Source organism: Rhipicephalus microplus, unplaced genomic scaffold, assembly GCF_043290135.1.
Source record: "Rhipicephalus microplus isolate Deutch F79 unplaced genomic scaffold, USDA_Rmic scaffold_17, whole genome shotgun sequence".
Taxonomy (NCBI): domain Eukaryota; kingdom Metazoa; phylum Arthropoda; class Arachnida; order Ixodida; family Ixodidae; genus Rhipicephalus; species Rhipicephalus microplus.
In genome coordinates this window covers 2,704,509-2,720,604 of record NW_027464590.1, presented here as the reverse complement: position 1 = coordinate 2,720,604, position 16,096 = coordinate 2,704,509, and the positions used below count along the sequence as shown (strand labels likewise).

Below are 16,096 nucleotides of genomic sequence, written 5' to 3'. Positions count from 1 at the left end.
CTGGTGTTTAAGTTATGTATATAAATTTGCTTTTTACACGCTATGTGTTGGTATATTTATGTACGATATGCGATCGTATCTATTGTTGTGTGCATATGTTTTGGGGCTGTATATACGTCACATGCTTTTCGCATGTCTTTCAACTATAGATTGCTGCACCGCCGCGGATGAAAACAAGTATTTTTACACCCATACACAAGCTTGAGCAGTTGAAGGTTGTTTCCCGGGGCTCTCTTGCGATTGAGTCGGCCACCACAGGGAATTAGAGTGATACGCCATTATTCCCTGCATCTAGCTGTATTCCACTTAGTAGCTCTATCGCTTGATGACAAATCGAGCGCGGGGCGCGACGCTATTGCGCACGACCATGCCTCGCGTAGCGGCGACATCAGCTGATTGCGCCGGCCGGCTTGCTTCGATTTGCTTCAGAGCAAAGAATGTCATACCTTGAAAGATTGCGTACTGCACTATGTCAAAATATTACTGCTTTGTAGCCATCCTATGATTCATTGAGAATTGATAATTCTGATATCACTACTGTAGAGCTTTGCGTTGGCGACACGCACCGAACGTGAAACCGCACTACGTCTGTCGTAGAAGCAGTAGGAGGCTGTCGTCTGCTAGAACAAAAACAAAACAAAGACCTGCGAAAATATTCATAAGTTGTAACTTGTTTTTTGAACAACCGTTTATCACTTTTAAAGTTATTTTGCCAGATAACATACATTTTTTTTCAGTTTATAGCAGCGACAGATGTTTTTTTTATTTTTCTCACACAGCTATCCAAGTCAAATCCATTCACAGCTAAAGCCACATGTTGTTTGTCTTCTTTGTTTTTGTGAGCATGCCGTTTCGGTGCGTGTCTCATGTGTTCGCGCTGCTACACACGAGAGCACGAAATGTTAAATTTACGCAAGAAAGCGCCGTTCCTCGTTCGTGTGATGTGCTAAGATTGCGCCCTATTCCCGCGGTTGTCCGAGTGAGGATCAAGTGCGAGTCGTCCAAGGATTCGGCGGGTTGGGCGGGCGCTCGAAGGACTCCGAGGTGACGGCTGACGCCTGTGGTCGCTTCCCTTAGGACAGTGTGAAAGAAACTAAAGGTAAGGGGGACACTTTTTTATGTAGACCAAGTATGCCACTCAGTGCAAGTGTGTGTTGCTGCACTCGAACCAGGTGTCGCGAAACGGCAACCTTACGCGCCTTTGCGAGTGCGGTTGCCGATTCGCTTTGACAACGCTAACGCCAGCAGAGCCATGGCGCATCGGCGCGGCCTTACTGGAGCTAATTCGAGACAACTGCGGCAACGTGCATGTGTATGGTGATCGATTTTTTCATATGTGCAATGTAGTGAGGAAGACGCACACGGCGCTTGCTACGTTGTTGATTAAACGAAGCCTGCAGTGCCATTTCATGCAAAGCAGCATTTTGTTTACGTTCGTGGGCGATACAATTTGTAACTTGGCTCGATTCACCTAGCCAACCGCCTTAGTGGGTTGATTAGCATACGTTCACGGTAGAGCGTTATTATGCCCCTAAACAGTGGCGTGTGCTTGTTGAAAGATATAATGTGTGTGCCTAGTGTAGAGAGAGAGAGAGAGGTGTTCGTGCAATCTGCATGTGTACCTGCAAGACGCCTTTGCTTGTAACTAATAATGTACCGGCCAGCACATACATTGTACGCCTGACTTTGAAGAAAACTTGCATGCACAATGTGAGATTTTGTAATCTGCCAGAGTTGCTTTTTATAAAATAATACACTGCCAGCATGTTCAAAATATGTTTCACTGCTGTGTGGCAGGGGTGCGGTTATCACGCTGTTGTGTAGTTGCTGATGCAAGCACTTATAGTTTTGATGCGTTAATATTTCTCATCTAACTCATCAGGTGTTTGGCTGTTTCAGCACAAACAAGGCAAAGAGAGAAGGAAGACGGGTAATGACAGGACCAGTGCCGACTTTTGTTTGCAGGAGAATACCCATGTTGGTGTATTTATTGTGACAGCCTTTCTCTGTTGCTTTTTTGCCCAATTTATGCAACAACAAAGTTGTCAGCAATATGAGAGAGAACACTGAAATTAGATTTTAAAGATCATGGTGACTAAATGCCTAGTAACTCACAGCACAAAGTAACAACAAAAGACATCAGTATGATCAATGTGGATGAGTGCAGTCTTGCATCTAAAAAATATATTGTGCAAAATGTTGCCTAAGTAAGAAACCTCTCTATGTTTGCAAATAGTGTGACGTCACTTCGAGCACCGTGCCAGCCATTCCCTCCCTCTGTGCAAGGGCTGGTTGGCAAGGAAGTTGTTTGTGACGTTCCTGATAGACCTCCAAGATGTATGCAATTCTAAACCTGTAGCCTAATATATACGTAATCTTTTGTGCAGTTACATCGCTGCATCTGACACCTACAACTTATTTGCATATTTACATTGCTCCCTTAGGACCTAACACACAAACTTGTTGTTTGCATTGTAACTTCATGAATATCGAGCGGTAAAGGTACTGAGTATATGTGAAACAAGAATCTCTGCTTATTACATGAAGAAATATGAGGCCTTCGATAAAACGAGTTATACCTTTATTGAGCTTGCGTACTCGTCGGGGCGATTCATACATGCAGCTTCAGCAAATGGTATCTTCCAGCCCGGTGACCTTGCAATTTTTTTCTGCCCACAGCGCAAACACCAAGATGTACCCACTCGCAGGTGGTCACGTCAAGTGCATATTTACCTTGACTAAAATGTCAAATGAAGTTTTTTCATCGACCGGTCCCTGCCATGAGTGCTAGTCTTCGCAAACAAGACACATTGTTATTGACACTGCACACACCACACTCAGTATTCTCAGTTGAACCGATATTCTCAATACCTTTCAATGCACACTACATGCCGCAATCAACAGTGCACATTTTTGAAGACTATGCCGCTGTTGCTCGCACAGGCCACCACGTGTGTTCACTTCTTCAAGATAAACAGACAGCGTGGCAAATATTTTACCACACAGTTTACCACACAGCTGCATGTTTGCTGACACATACTACAGCTAATGTCGACATTGTAACGTGAAGTGTAAGCTTTGAAAAATTAAAACTTGCCCCAAACACCGCACGACTGTACCGGGCTGAGCCACCAGCGGGAGTGTTTTTCCAGCCACACCTTTTACATGTGCCAGTGACATCATGCTGTGACGTACCTCGGTAGGGGCCTATCGCTGCATACTTTATGTGAATGAGGGTCCTGTTAGTGAAAGCAGGCATTGTTGATTCCGTAACTTGTTCATGCCCAACTGGACCTTCATTTCCACAAGTTGTCTGACTGATATTCAGGCGAACTTTTGTGTAATAATGTATACAGTTGGCAGTCTGTGCTTGCCGCATACTGTTGTTACTGGTGTTTCTTGTTGTTACTTTGCACTGCTCATTACTACTCACCTACACAAACTAGCCTATCTTGCCGCTGTTTTGGACAAGATGCAGCAGGCAAGTGCGATAGTGTTCATAACCCTAAATTCTCGAGCAAAATTGATCGTTTCATATTCAGTTAGTTGCATTCATATCAAAACATTATGAGAAATCATTGATTAAACATGAATCCGTGTTCCTTTACATAATGCTCACAACGTTTATATCAAATTGAATGGTGTTTATAAAAAACATGGGTTTTAGCTAAACTTCATGCTCTTTTCTCGAAGAGCTGACAAAACGTTATTGCATGCTTACTTGCCATGAATTGGACTGTGTTCTAAATACATTGCAATTCTTCACCGGACTGCCAGCACACTTCACATTGGGGGAACATTTAATAACCATGGATTGATTAATTAAGAACGTTAAGAAAGAAGCGGCAGGCCGGGATACTTGATATTGGCATCCGTTTTGCTACCCAGCGCATAATCATGCAAACTTCCTATAGAGTGGTTATGCGTCTTGCATGTGTGTCTGTAAACCAAGAACTTTGGGTAGAACTATATTTATCTTACAAATGGTTGCAGGACTGTGGAGGCTGTAGGGCTGCTTAGGAATGGTGGAATCCCTGGACATGTGTTCAATCTTGCTGCATCAGCTCCTTGGTGTTTTCACGGCATCTTTACAGATGTGTTGGGTGAGTAAAGCAAGCAGGTTTCAACACAAGGAAAAGTATAATATGGCAGCACCTCTTGTGCGTGCCTTACATCCCAAGTATATCAAATATTTATCTTGCCTTGTGGCCTGTAATTTTTAAAGAGACACTTCTTTTTGCTTTATATTTGAGTCTTGATGCTTCTACAGCAATGTATTTGTGTTTGACAGCAAGTGTTCTTGAACAAATAACTGATCTCAATAATGACAAAACACCCTTCATACTTGGTCCTTAGCATAAGCTAGCACTTATCTGTAGCAGATTCAATTATTCAATTTTTGCTGGGATGATATTGGGCAAGTAGCAAAGGCAAGTTCAGATTGGAGTGGTCGGTGACGTCTGTTTAGGCTCTGCCATATTGCTTTGCAACCAGAGTTACTTGTGGCCACATATACAATGAAGCCACATGACGTGCATTCTAAATGAGATTACCATATCACATTTCACTGCATCTTAGTATGTGCCAAACAAATGCAGATATCATTAGCTCGCCACTATAAAGGAATCCTAAACCAACACAAGGTTGAAATTTAGTCGTGGTGTTGCAGCTGTGTATGACTCTACAATGGATACATAGCCGTGATAATTTGTCTATATGTGGTCGCAATAGTAATGTTACACACATTGTACGATATAAAAGAGGTCCTCGCTTATTTCGCTTTTTTTCGCTATGCTTCTTTCTTGTCTCTTCTTGCCATGTGCTCCTCCTCACTGTACAAGGAGCAAGAGCAGTGGGCATACAAACACGTATTTAAAAAAAAATGTTGTAAGGTGAGCACTGAGAAGCTGAACACTTCCAAAAGGCCCAAAGAGGTAAAGGTATTGTTTCTTGCTACTTTTTGGGCACCCATAGCTAGTTGTGCTGCTGCATTTACAAAATAATTGAAATGTTAAAAATTAATTGGAGATGGTTTGGCACCCATAATTGCAGTTACAGACAGAACTACGTTTCATTGTGTAAGCAAAATCTGTTTACTCTAAATCAATCCTAATGATATCTGAAATTCAGGAAATATTCACAGAAAAGCTCAGGAAAAGGCTAAGTGGTTGCCCCTTGAATGTGAAGGAGATACCCTTCTTCTAAAAGGTCAATAGACAGTCTAGTAGTCTCGATATTACATGCACTATAAAATATTCTGGTGTGGTGCTTTTCATGCATGTTATAATGAGAGGGGTTTTTAATAGAACTGTTGTCACTTTGCCCTGCATTGCTAAAATTGTTCACATAGTTATAATACATGAATCACTTTATGCCTTTTGATTTTATGAAAATGGTTTGCTTACCCAGTCGGTTTAACTTGATTTGGATAAAATCATAAATGCTCTAAAATTTTTTTACTATACAGCAGGTTTATTTTTAAAATACGCGACCATTGATGTGAACGCAGTCGGTGGCGTGCTTGATTAATCCTTCACTATCACCACTCTAACTACACCTGCTACAGTGCATAGTGTGACAAAAGTAATGGTACTTAATATTATTGGCAGCATACACTTTTATGTCTCAAAATAGGTTAAAAAGCCTGGTAAAAATGTGTGTACGTTTTTTTTCGCTCCAACTAAATATTCGGGTCTACTCAAAGTAGCTTCCACTCTTTTAAGTTCCTCAAACTTTTAGGTGTTCAAAAGAAGTATCAATGCCATATACTTTCTTTGTCAGCCTACTCACCACTCTAATAATGAGAATTACCCGTCAACATTACTCAGGAAAATATAGGGATGTTATAAAAAGTAATGTCAATTCAATTCTCAAAAAATGTCAACCCATTAGTAACTTGCCGCCAAGTTACGTTTTCGTTCACTTTTCTTTTCACAATTTTGTGAAAGTTATTTTTGATAACATCACCTATAGTTTGTTTGGCATCATTGTCTGTTAGTTCTCATTATAATGTGTTCAACAAAGACAACAAACCCTTAAATTTATAGTTCTTTCCTTTACTCATGAATCTGAAACAGTGAATCTCGGTAATCTTAGCGGTGCGTGACTTGTTTTTTTTTTTTGATCAGTTGTGCATGTATTCAAGTACATGCATTTAGGTGGGAGGGCGAACTATTGCCTCTTCCTGTGACTAGCAGATTTTCTGAGAATGGACAGATGCATAATGCTGCCAAAGAAGTATAGGGATACTGGAAGTAATCGTAACGTAATTGCAATCGTAATGTAATTGACAGTAGGCAAAAAAAAGGTGTCCCACACTCGCCATAATGGTAACAGGCAGCGCTGACTGACTCTTCCATGTATAAATGCACATATATACCGTACAAAATGGAAGAGGGATAGCCGCCATGGTAGCTCAGTTGATAGAGCATCGGACATGTTATTCGAAGTTCGCAGGCTCGGTCCCTGTACAGGGCAGGTTATCTTTTTTTTTCCTGCCCCGCCATGGTGGTCTAGTGGCTAAGGTACTCGGCTGCTGACCCGCAGGTCGTGGGTTCGAATCCCGGCTGTGGCGGCTGCATTTCCGATGGAGGCGGAAATGTTGTAGGCCCATGTACTCAGATTTGGGTGCACGTTAAAGAACCCCAGGTGGTCAAAATTTCCGGAGCCCTCCACTACGGCATCTCTCATAATCATACGGTGGTTTTGGGACGTTAAACCTCACAAATCAATCAATATCTTTTTTTCCTTCTACTTTTCTTTCTTCACAATTACAACACTTCTATTCTTCTTGAAGATTTTCTGGTGTAAAAAAGGTACCTTATAATCTGAAGAGGCAAGCAGAATGTGCCAGTGTAAGAGTTAGCTCTTGTAGTGGTTACAAGTAAGATATGTTTTGAAGAATAAATCATTCTGCCACTTGCCTAAAGAATGGCTACAGGACATGGCGCTGGATGAACTTCGTTATTTTTGAATCAAGCTGTCTTGTATTCTATTTTTATAAATTACATGGGATACACATGACGGTATCACACAATTTAACGCCACAAAGATTATGCAGTGAACAATGTTATAAATGCGAAATTGCATAAGGATAAGGTGAAAACTGCACCCTCAACGAGAATGTACAGAAAGCACGGGGTGCAGGCGTCATTCCTTCTGGCCGTGCTTTTCAAGTGCGAGCTGTTTTCACCTCGTTCTGACCAACTAACTAGATTGAGATGTGTTGTTATAGTGCAAGAGGATGCTCCACGGGAAACTAGGTTTGTCTCAAAGTCTGTGTGTGTCTTTCAACCTATATGGTGCCCGGTTCAAGAGTTTATGCAGACCAGATCGTGTAAAACAGGACCGTGTAAAATGGACTGTGTAAATAAAATAAAATGGACCATGTAAATAAACAGGATCGTGTAAAATGTCGTTTTCGTGTGCAACTGTAGTTGTGGTTGTGCTGAATGACCTTTCTTTATATACACTACATAACAAACTTGCTTCTTTAGAGTCGAGTGCATCTTCGGATCGATTGTAAATGTTTGCATATGCGAGGCCTTAAGTTTTATAAGAAATTCCTCAGTGTGCCACGAGGAAATGTGTGTTCAGCGAAAATTTGTATATAGTTATATACAACTCTTAAAGCCTCGTCTACAACTTTATGCAGGTTGACCATGAGCAGAAAACGAGGAGCGGCAGCAGCCCTCAGAAAAGAGCAAGCACCCTCCAAGCTCCCGAAGCTCTCTTCGACAGAAACAGCAAGGTCACTGTGTGGCATTGAAAACCATTGCAAGGAGTGCCTTATCAGTACACTGTGCTGCTCTTTCATCGCAGAAGACGAAGTTGACCACTCCAGAGGAACTTCACGCTGTGTATTGTGAGTGCTTCAGTGGTTTTGTTTTTGTCCAGCCAGAAGTTAAGAAATCATGTGTCAGATTCAGCCAGGATGGCTAGAGGGAGTCGGGCAGGCATGTTTGGACATTTGTCTAGCCAAGTAGTGCCAATTTTCGCACTGGTCCTGTTGGAGTTACTGCCAGAATCACAGAAGCTACGTCACCTCTCTAAATGTACAGATGTGTCGTGGAAGATTAGCTGCATTAGGTTTTTCTATAACTGATAGCTGCCAACATTCTTCATTATACAGGAGTTTTGTTCCTCACTTATGGGTGTAAAGCCCTCTACAGAAAAAATGCAACACGTCTACTTCCAGAAGACTCCAAGGCCCTACTTGTAGGTTTTTTCGGCTTGTATCATAAGCACCTCGTTTGGGGTACATGAACATTTTATAAACATGTACAGTCAAAATTTTGGGTGGCCGGTCGTTTTGTAGTTATCTTGTTCCTCGCAGTATTCTTAAGCATGTTGTGCATTACGTTGTCAATCTGGTTCATGTGCATAGAAGACATTACGAAGTTTCAGGCTACAGTATAAAAAGCCTGGAAGCAAGCTATCAATTATTTTTTAACAGAGTTGCTTAATCTGATACATGATACATCACTAAACGTTCGTGCATATTCATCAATGTAAGCTCGTCTTAGTGTTATCGAAAATGAAGATGTGAGTGGACAGATGGAAACATCTAGTGGGGTAATCAGGGTGAACACTAGAAGTGCTTCAGACAGGCTGGCCGATGTTGCGATAGGAGGACCTATTTTTAGAAGTCACCTTGTCATCCTTGCCGTGTTAGTTTAAATGGGGTCAGTAATGACATCATCTATTGGTATAGGCGTGTGTGCCTGTTGGAAATGTTTGTCTGAAAAAAAAAAACCTATAACGCAGAAGAGTGCAGCCCTTGCTTCTTTTCAAGTTAGGTTGCGCTGATACAAAGTGTTCTCCTGTTGGAGGTTAGGGGTAAGGGAAGCAAAAAAATGATAAATGATAGAAAAGAAGAAAAAAGAAGAAAGAAAAGGGGAATGCAAAGTAAAATTAGTGCTACACTGCTCCTACTTTGCATCCCCCCTTTTCATCTTTTTTTCCTTGTTTTATTTTTTCACCTTTTTTGTTACATTTGCATTGTCCCATCTAGTGCATGAATCAATGACACATGGCTTTGCTATAGCAAAGATGCCTATGTGGTGTTGGATTGAACAGTGCATTGTACTTCATTTAGTTAATTACAGACTGATCAGTCTTGCAATAAGTGCTTCCTGTCTATCACCACACATGTTCAATTGAAAAGTTTGTGCTTGGCTCTTAGTATGCTGGTATATAGCTTGTGTCTTGGACTACTCAAAATGAATGTTATTTTGCTGCTGTTTATGGTAATGAATTTATCCAACATGAAAATATCTTGCCTTGTGAACGTTGTCGGACCTGCCTTTCTTTTTCTTTCCTATGCAGGCATTGTATGTGAGGGAGGCAGTAACAGAGAGGTGATAGCTTGAGCTTCGGAAGAATAAATGCTGGCAGTGAGGCAATTACGCATCAAACATCCCAGTCATTTTGCCAACCGTCCTAAATGTGTTTTGAAAAAAAAATATTGTGCTCGTTTACTGTATTTTTCTGAAAACAGCAAAATGCTAAAGTATATCGCAGAGAACAAAATATTAGGCCACGTTGGTGCCTTCTGGACTTCCCAGGATGTCGTCTGGGTGTCTTTTGTAAAAAGTAAAGTGTTTAAAAAATACTGCCTCTTCTACACCAAATTCGGTCTTGGTATTAAGTAAAGGTGCTTGTGTGCAGTGCATGAAGCTCAGTAATATTGGTGCAATTTTTTCACCACATCAAAAGCAAGGAAGTAGTTCTCTTTATATGGCAAGTTATATGATTACACTTTGTCTTAAAGTAGAAATGAATTTTTGAAGTTTTTTTATGATGGCTGTTTTCTGCATTTGATGTACGACAGCTTCCGTTCCGAAGTTCCCCATGGCCCTCAATAGGAGACTTCAAAAATCATTTTCCTCATTTAAACAAAATTTGTAATGAGAACACTTGCCATTTTACAAGAACTGTTTATTTGCTTTCAACTTACATATAAAAGTAATTTTCAATTAGACAAACACACAGCTCAAATTGCATGTCAATGTCGACAAAAACGATTATATAGTGATATTTGTAATCTGGACCTAACATTATTTTTTTTCGTAAAATATAACTTCTGTGCAGTGAGTATTTGTGGCTCAAATATTCATACAAAATGCAGTATTCCCATACAAGAAATGCAAACGATAAACAGTTTGGCGGAATTCTTCAAAGCCTATGTAGCAGAAAAATTGCACTAATGTTACTTGACTTCAAATACTTTAAGAAGCATCTTTACTTAATATGTAGATCAAATTTGATGTGGCAAGAAAAAGCGTTACTTTGAAATTTTTCTCACAAATAACACCCGCACGACATTCTGCGAAATTCTGAAGGTAACCACGTGACCACTACTCTTTTCTCTTCAAAACAATTCTGCAAATAACTATTTTCAGAAGAGTAAATTACCATCATTTTTTAAACTATACATCTGTGATGGTCGCCAGACAGTATGGTTTGTATGTTTGGTGTAGAATAGCCCAGTGCAAAAACAACAAATGGCTGTGCATCCTTTGACGCTCGGGCAATTTCGAAAGCATTTGTTTGTTAGCAGCAACTCAGTTAAGCCCTTGTCTTTATGCTTAGGCCCAGAAACAAAACACAAGTAACCAAAGTAGTCCTAAGAGTCATGTAGTCTCGCTGTTCCAAGGCTTGTGGAGCCTAATTTAGTGCAAACTTCACCATTTTTAAAAAATTCAGATTCAACCAACAGGTTTTGGAGGTACAGTGCATTTTCAGCTAACTTGTTTCACACCAGTTACTTAGATAAAAAGCGGAAAGTAGAGGTAACAATACCATTTTAAAGGCATTGTAGGTAATAACAAAAAGGACTGCTTTCTTTTTTTTGTGTGGTGCTTTGCCTGAACGCTGTGCTTTTTGTGGTATAGTTCATTGTCTAGTGAACATAGGCCTTAAAAACTAACATTAGCCATGTTGAGGTCGATTTCTTGGTTATAGTCATAGTAGCCATATTAAAAATTATGACTTCAAACTTGATTGTTCTTTTGAAGATTTTTTCCTTGCATAATGATATTTGAGAGTCTTAGTCAATTTTGTTATAAGAAAACGTGATGTCATAATAGGGTCACTTTTTGTAGAGTCGTTCAGTTCTACCTTACCTTTTACATTCCTAATAGAGCAGTTATTTTCAATATCTGTATTTAAAATGGAATGAGCATGCTGTATGTAGTAAGGTGTAAGCACTTACAGATAGCACATGCAACCAACTTTTCCGTTGGCAGTTTATTTCTGTTATTCTTGATTTATATGTGGGGTTTCACATCCAAAAACCACTATATGATTATGAGAGACACCGTAGTAGAGGGCACTGGAAACTTCGACCACTTGGGGTTCTTTAACGTACACCCAAATCTGAGCACACGTGCCTACAGCTGTTCTGCCTCCATCGGAAATTTAGCCGGGGTTTGATACCGCGACATGCGGGTCAGCAGCCGAATTACTGTTACTCTTGCTCCCCTATATGTGTGCAGTTCGGTTATAGTATCTGGCTTGCACAGATTTTTAATGGCACCTGCCTTGTCCTGCTTGCTTTCATGGTGATTTTAACCTTCATAAGTTGCTTAGGTTTAAATCTCGAAATTGTTCAAGATGCCAATTTTGTGCACAAACTGTATAGTATAAAGGCAGCAGATGTACATGCACACACTATTAAATGAACACTGAGAGCTTTCATTTGCAGTTCCTAAAGTTTTACTGTGCAGGAAGCGTTTAATTCATAAATTCATAAGGACATAATAATCGATTATCTAATCGTGACAACCTAGTTATTTTCACTGTGATAAGCATGCTGTTTTTTTGATGTGGCAGAACTAATTTATACACTCATTCCTTCTATTATTCACATATGCATAACATGAAGGATTGTGTGCCTTAAATTTTCAGTTTCATTCTGTGTGTTATATTTCTTGTGCATGTAAACTATTGTGCTAACATGTGTCTCTGACATTATTTGTGCCAATTATTTTCATTTCGAGGTGCCTATGAAGGACACATAAGTTCTATCACAGTGACCTTCGAAATTTACAGTGGTGCCGGAGCCTCAAGTAGCATTTCGCCGATCTCCACAAGACATTCATGAGATAAACACAGCGCCACACTTGCACAGTGCTATGATTATTATTTATGTTTAAACATTTCGTTCTAAAATTGCTGTTACATTGTGCCACCATCCTGTGGCTTAGGTGGAGCTCGTGAAATTGCGGTGCAGTCACCTCATTTGTGTACGATCAAACTGCAATGTCACTATTCACAGCTGGAGCATACAGACAAATAAAAAAACATATTGATTGTAGCAGGGCTGATGTGTATATTAATGCTTCTCTATTGATAATAATAACTTTATAAGTTCTTTAAGTCTTGCATAGAACACTGCATTAATGTGTTGCAATGTAACCACCATTTATGATCGCTAGTATGTTAATTTAGTAGTTTTGTAATGTATTTTATTTAAAAGGTAATTTTGCTTCTGCATTACAACAATTAGTAAGCTAGATGCCGATGATTCAATCCCTCATCATGCACATTTAAGAAATATTGTGATTTGTACACAGTATTGCATGTACTCAAGATGTGGACGTCTATTTAATTTACACATTATATTGCTTTGCACTAGATTCAGACGTAACATGCACAGATTTCAGTAATTTCCGCATGATACGTCTTTCCGTAAGATGCGGAGTCCGCATCATACATCTTATGCGGAGCCCGCATCATACGTCTTATGCGGAGTCCGCATCATACGTCTTCCATATTCCAATAATTCCGTATGTGAGGTCTCCGCATCTTACGGAACGTTTCAGTAGGGTTGCAATATTTTTAGACTTCAAAAAGGCGTTTGATTCCATAAAGCATTTCATTTTGTTTCACAAACTCCCTTACTACGGTATTAGAGGTATCGTATTAAATTTGATCCGCAGTTACTTATCTGACAGGGTACAATTCACTAGTATAAATGGCTACTCTTCTCAATCTCAGCCAATAAAATATGGCGTTCCGCAAGGTTCCATTTTGGGACCTTTATTCTTTCTCCTTTACATAAATGATATTGTGAACATACCGCGAACTCCTGACATAATTCTCTATGCAGACGACACGAGTACTTTTTTTTCAGGTAAACATCTACTTGAACTTCCAAATGTAGCTAATAGATGGCTAACTGAACTTTCACACTGGTTGCTTCTAAACCAACTTCAACTTAATGTAAAAAAACTAAATACATTATTTTCAAGAGCCGTAATGAGCCTGACGATCATAATGCCTGTATAATATTTCAAAACTGCACTATCGAGCAGATTCCTAGTTACAAATTTCTAGGTGTTGTTTTTGAAGAGAATATGAGCTGGACACCTCACGTAAATAAGATTCATGCAAATATGTGCAGGTCAATTTCAATACTATATAAAGTTAGCTCCTTTGTGCCTAAATGGTTGAAACGGCAGTTTTATTATGCCCTCGTTCACTCTCATTTGCAATACTGTCTCCTAACCTGGGGTACCACTACTCAAAAAAATTTGATAGAATAATAATTTTACAAAAAAGAGCTGTCCGTTGCATTGAAAATCTTAAGCGAAATGACCACACAGCGCCATCCTTCTGAAAGCTTAATATACTCAGAATAGATCAGCTATTCCAACTAAGACTCGCAATGCATACACGTAGGAAAATTTTGCATGACCCCCAAATCTTGTCCTCATCATCGTTATCTGTACATTCACAATATCACCTAAGGCAAAATAGACTCAGAACACCTATGTTCCGAACTAAATATGGTACTCAGACACTAGCCTATTTAATGCCACATTTTCTGAATAATAATCGAGAAATCTCCAATATGATCCAAGACAACTGTTCGACATACAGCCTACGGAAGAAAGTTAAGATGGATTGATTTGTGGGGTTTAACGTCCCAAAACCACCATATGATCATGAGAGACGCCGTAGTGGAGGGCTCCGGGAATTTTGACCACCTGGGGTTCTTTAACGTGCACCCAGATCTGAGTACACGGGCCTACAACATTTCCGCCTCCATCGGAAATGCAGCCGCCGCAGCCGGGAATCGAACCCGCGACCTGCGGGTCAGCAGCCGAGTACCTTAGCCACTAGACCACTGCGGTGGGGCAGAAAGTTAAAGATTACCGCTTGTTTACCTCCTAATCTTCTCTCTATATTGTGCATTTGCTGTCTTAATTTTTTCCTATTTTGTTCTATACTGTTTTGTAACATTGATCATCATCAAGGCTTGTATAAACATTTTCATGTCACGCATCATTAGTGTGTACCGAAGGTGACTATTCTACTTATTGTGTTTTGACCGCCTGTGCGCCTGTTCTTTTTTGTTTTCTTTTTTTGCCTTTTCTTGTTACCTGTATTTGCGCATGTACGGCGGCTTTCCACCCCTGAGTAATGTATGGGTAGGGGGGCCTTTGTCAGGCAGTTGCATCTGCCTTTAGCCCCTTCATCCCAGACCATGACTGTCTGAATAAACTTCTTATCTATCTATCTATGTGAAAACATGACTACATGCTACAGTCAAGGCACCAATACATTTTGACGTGACGTGGTGCGCGTGCTCACCGGCGTTCAATCAGTCGCGTCACCCTGGCGTTGCCACGCTTGGCGCCAGTCCTGCCATATACTCGCAGTCGCGCCGCGCTGCGTTGCTTTGACGCATATGCGTTTCAGCTCGTCCGGCGTCTCTCCGTCACAAAAAGAGGGAGACGCAGTGTTGTCTGTGTAACGCATCGGCGTGAAATTCAGCATGTCGCATTTTGCGTCGGTTGCCGTCGAGCCGCCCCGACGGACGCTGGTCGCGCCGGTCTCGCTTGGCTAACGTAGTGTCGCTGTGCCCAGCGTGCGCACGCGTCAATGCTACATTAGACTATATTGGGCCCATCATGATGCGCTCGCGGCAATTTCGCTAGCTCCATACATACCAAATTTTCTGGCACGCGACGTCACGGAATAATGAAATATATGATTTGTGCAAACATGGTAATCCTGACACGCGTCGCATGCAAGAACATGACAACATACCACGCTCATAGCGTGTCGCGGCCGTTTTGCTAGCTCCACATGTACTAAATTTGGTATCACACGTGACGTGAATAGATGATGAAAGTAAACGACACATCCAAACATGATAATCATGACACGGAAGTCATGTACGACATCGTTTACCTCCACCTCGTAAAGTTGTGCTGATCTTAAAGTGACACATCAACCTTTCTTATTCGTGCTTCGGCTATCATCGATTCCCGCTGTACGACGTATCTGCCAATTTTTTTAATTATTTTATTTGCATATGTCTCGATTTTTCCGTAACGCAATAATGCTTGATATTTCGGTCACAAAAAGATGATGATTTTTCGCTCACAACCACTGCTGCTGACGCCGATAGCGAGATTGGAATTCCTGCAAAACGAGCTCTTTAACGCTATCGCATAACTAAAGTAAAGATAACTTGCCGGAGGCACAGACAGAACTTGCGACCTTCGAATAACGCATCCAAAGCTTTTATCAACTGAACTACATGTGCAGTCATCATACCGTCGAATGGACGAGTTATATGGGTACTTTTAAACGTGCTAATCAGCGGCACCAGTAGCTTAGATGGTGACAGTGGACGACCGTTTTGGGGGCCGAGCTCCCTATGCCGTAGTCGTCGTCGGTTTGTCGTGGTCTACGTAGTAGTAGTAGGTACCCACATGCACGGCCGGACTAAAGGAGCAGCATGCGCACAGTCTTTTCGATTGAGGAGGAAACCCGCGCACTTTATAATAAATAAAAAGATAGTTATTTCGAAATAACTTATAGCGGCGACTATTGCTGATTTATTCTCCAATAAAATTTGCCTCGTATTTGATGCCTACTAAAAAGAAACTAATGTGAGAAGGACGCACTTTGAGTACGGTTGCCACGTTCAACTCGCTTGGCGTGCAAGGAAAATGCTCCTTCTAAATCGCTGAACGACTACAGCTCATCTAGCCCCCAGTTAGAAGGCTGCTGCAGCCCCCATCTCATGGTGCGTATGGCTTCACTTGTGGGTGATAATCGCCACTTTAGTAATTTT

The 16,096-nt window shown here is 40.8% G+C and overlaps 1 long non-coding RNA gene across 1 annotated transcript; it reads left to right on the top strand.

Moving 5' to 3' along the window:
• Nucleotides 1-852: 852 nt before the first annotated feature.
• On the top strand, nt 853-12,319 carry LOC142785020 (uncharacterized). The gene is made up of 4 exons (XR_012888822.1): nt 853-1,099; nt 3,994-4,103; nt 7,655-7,864; nt 12,003-12,319. It is a non-coding gene; the product is annotated as an uncharacterized LOC142785020 (long non-coding RNA).
• The last annotated feature ends 3,777 nt before the right edge of the window (nt 12,320-16,096 follow it).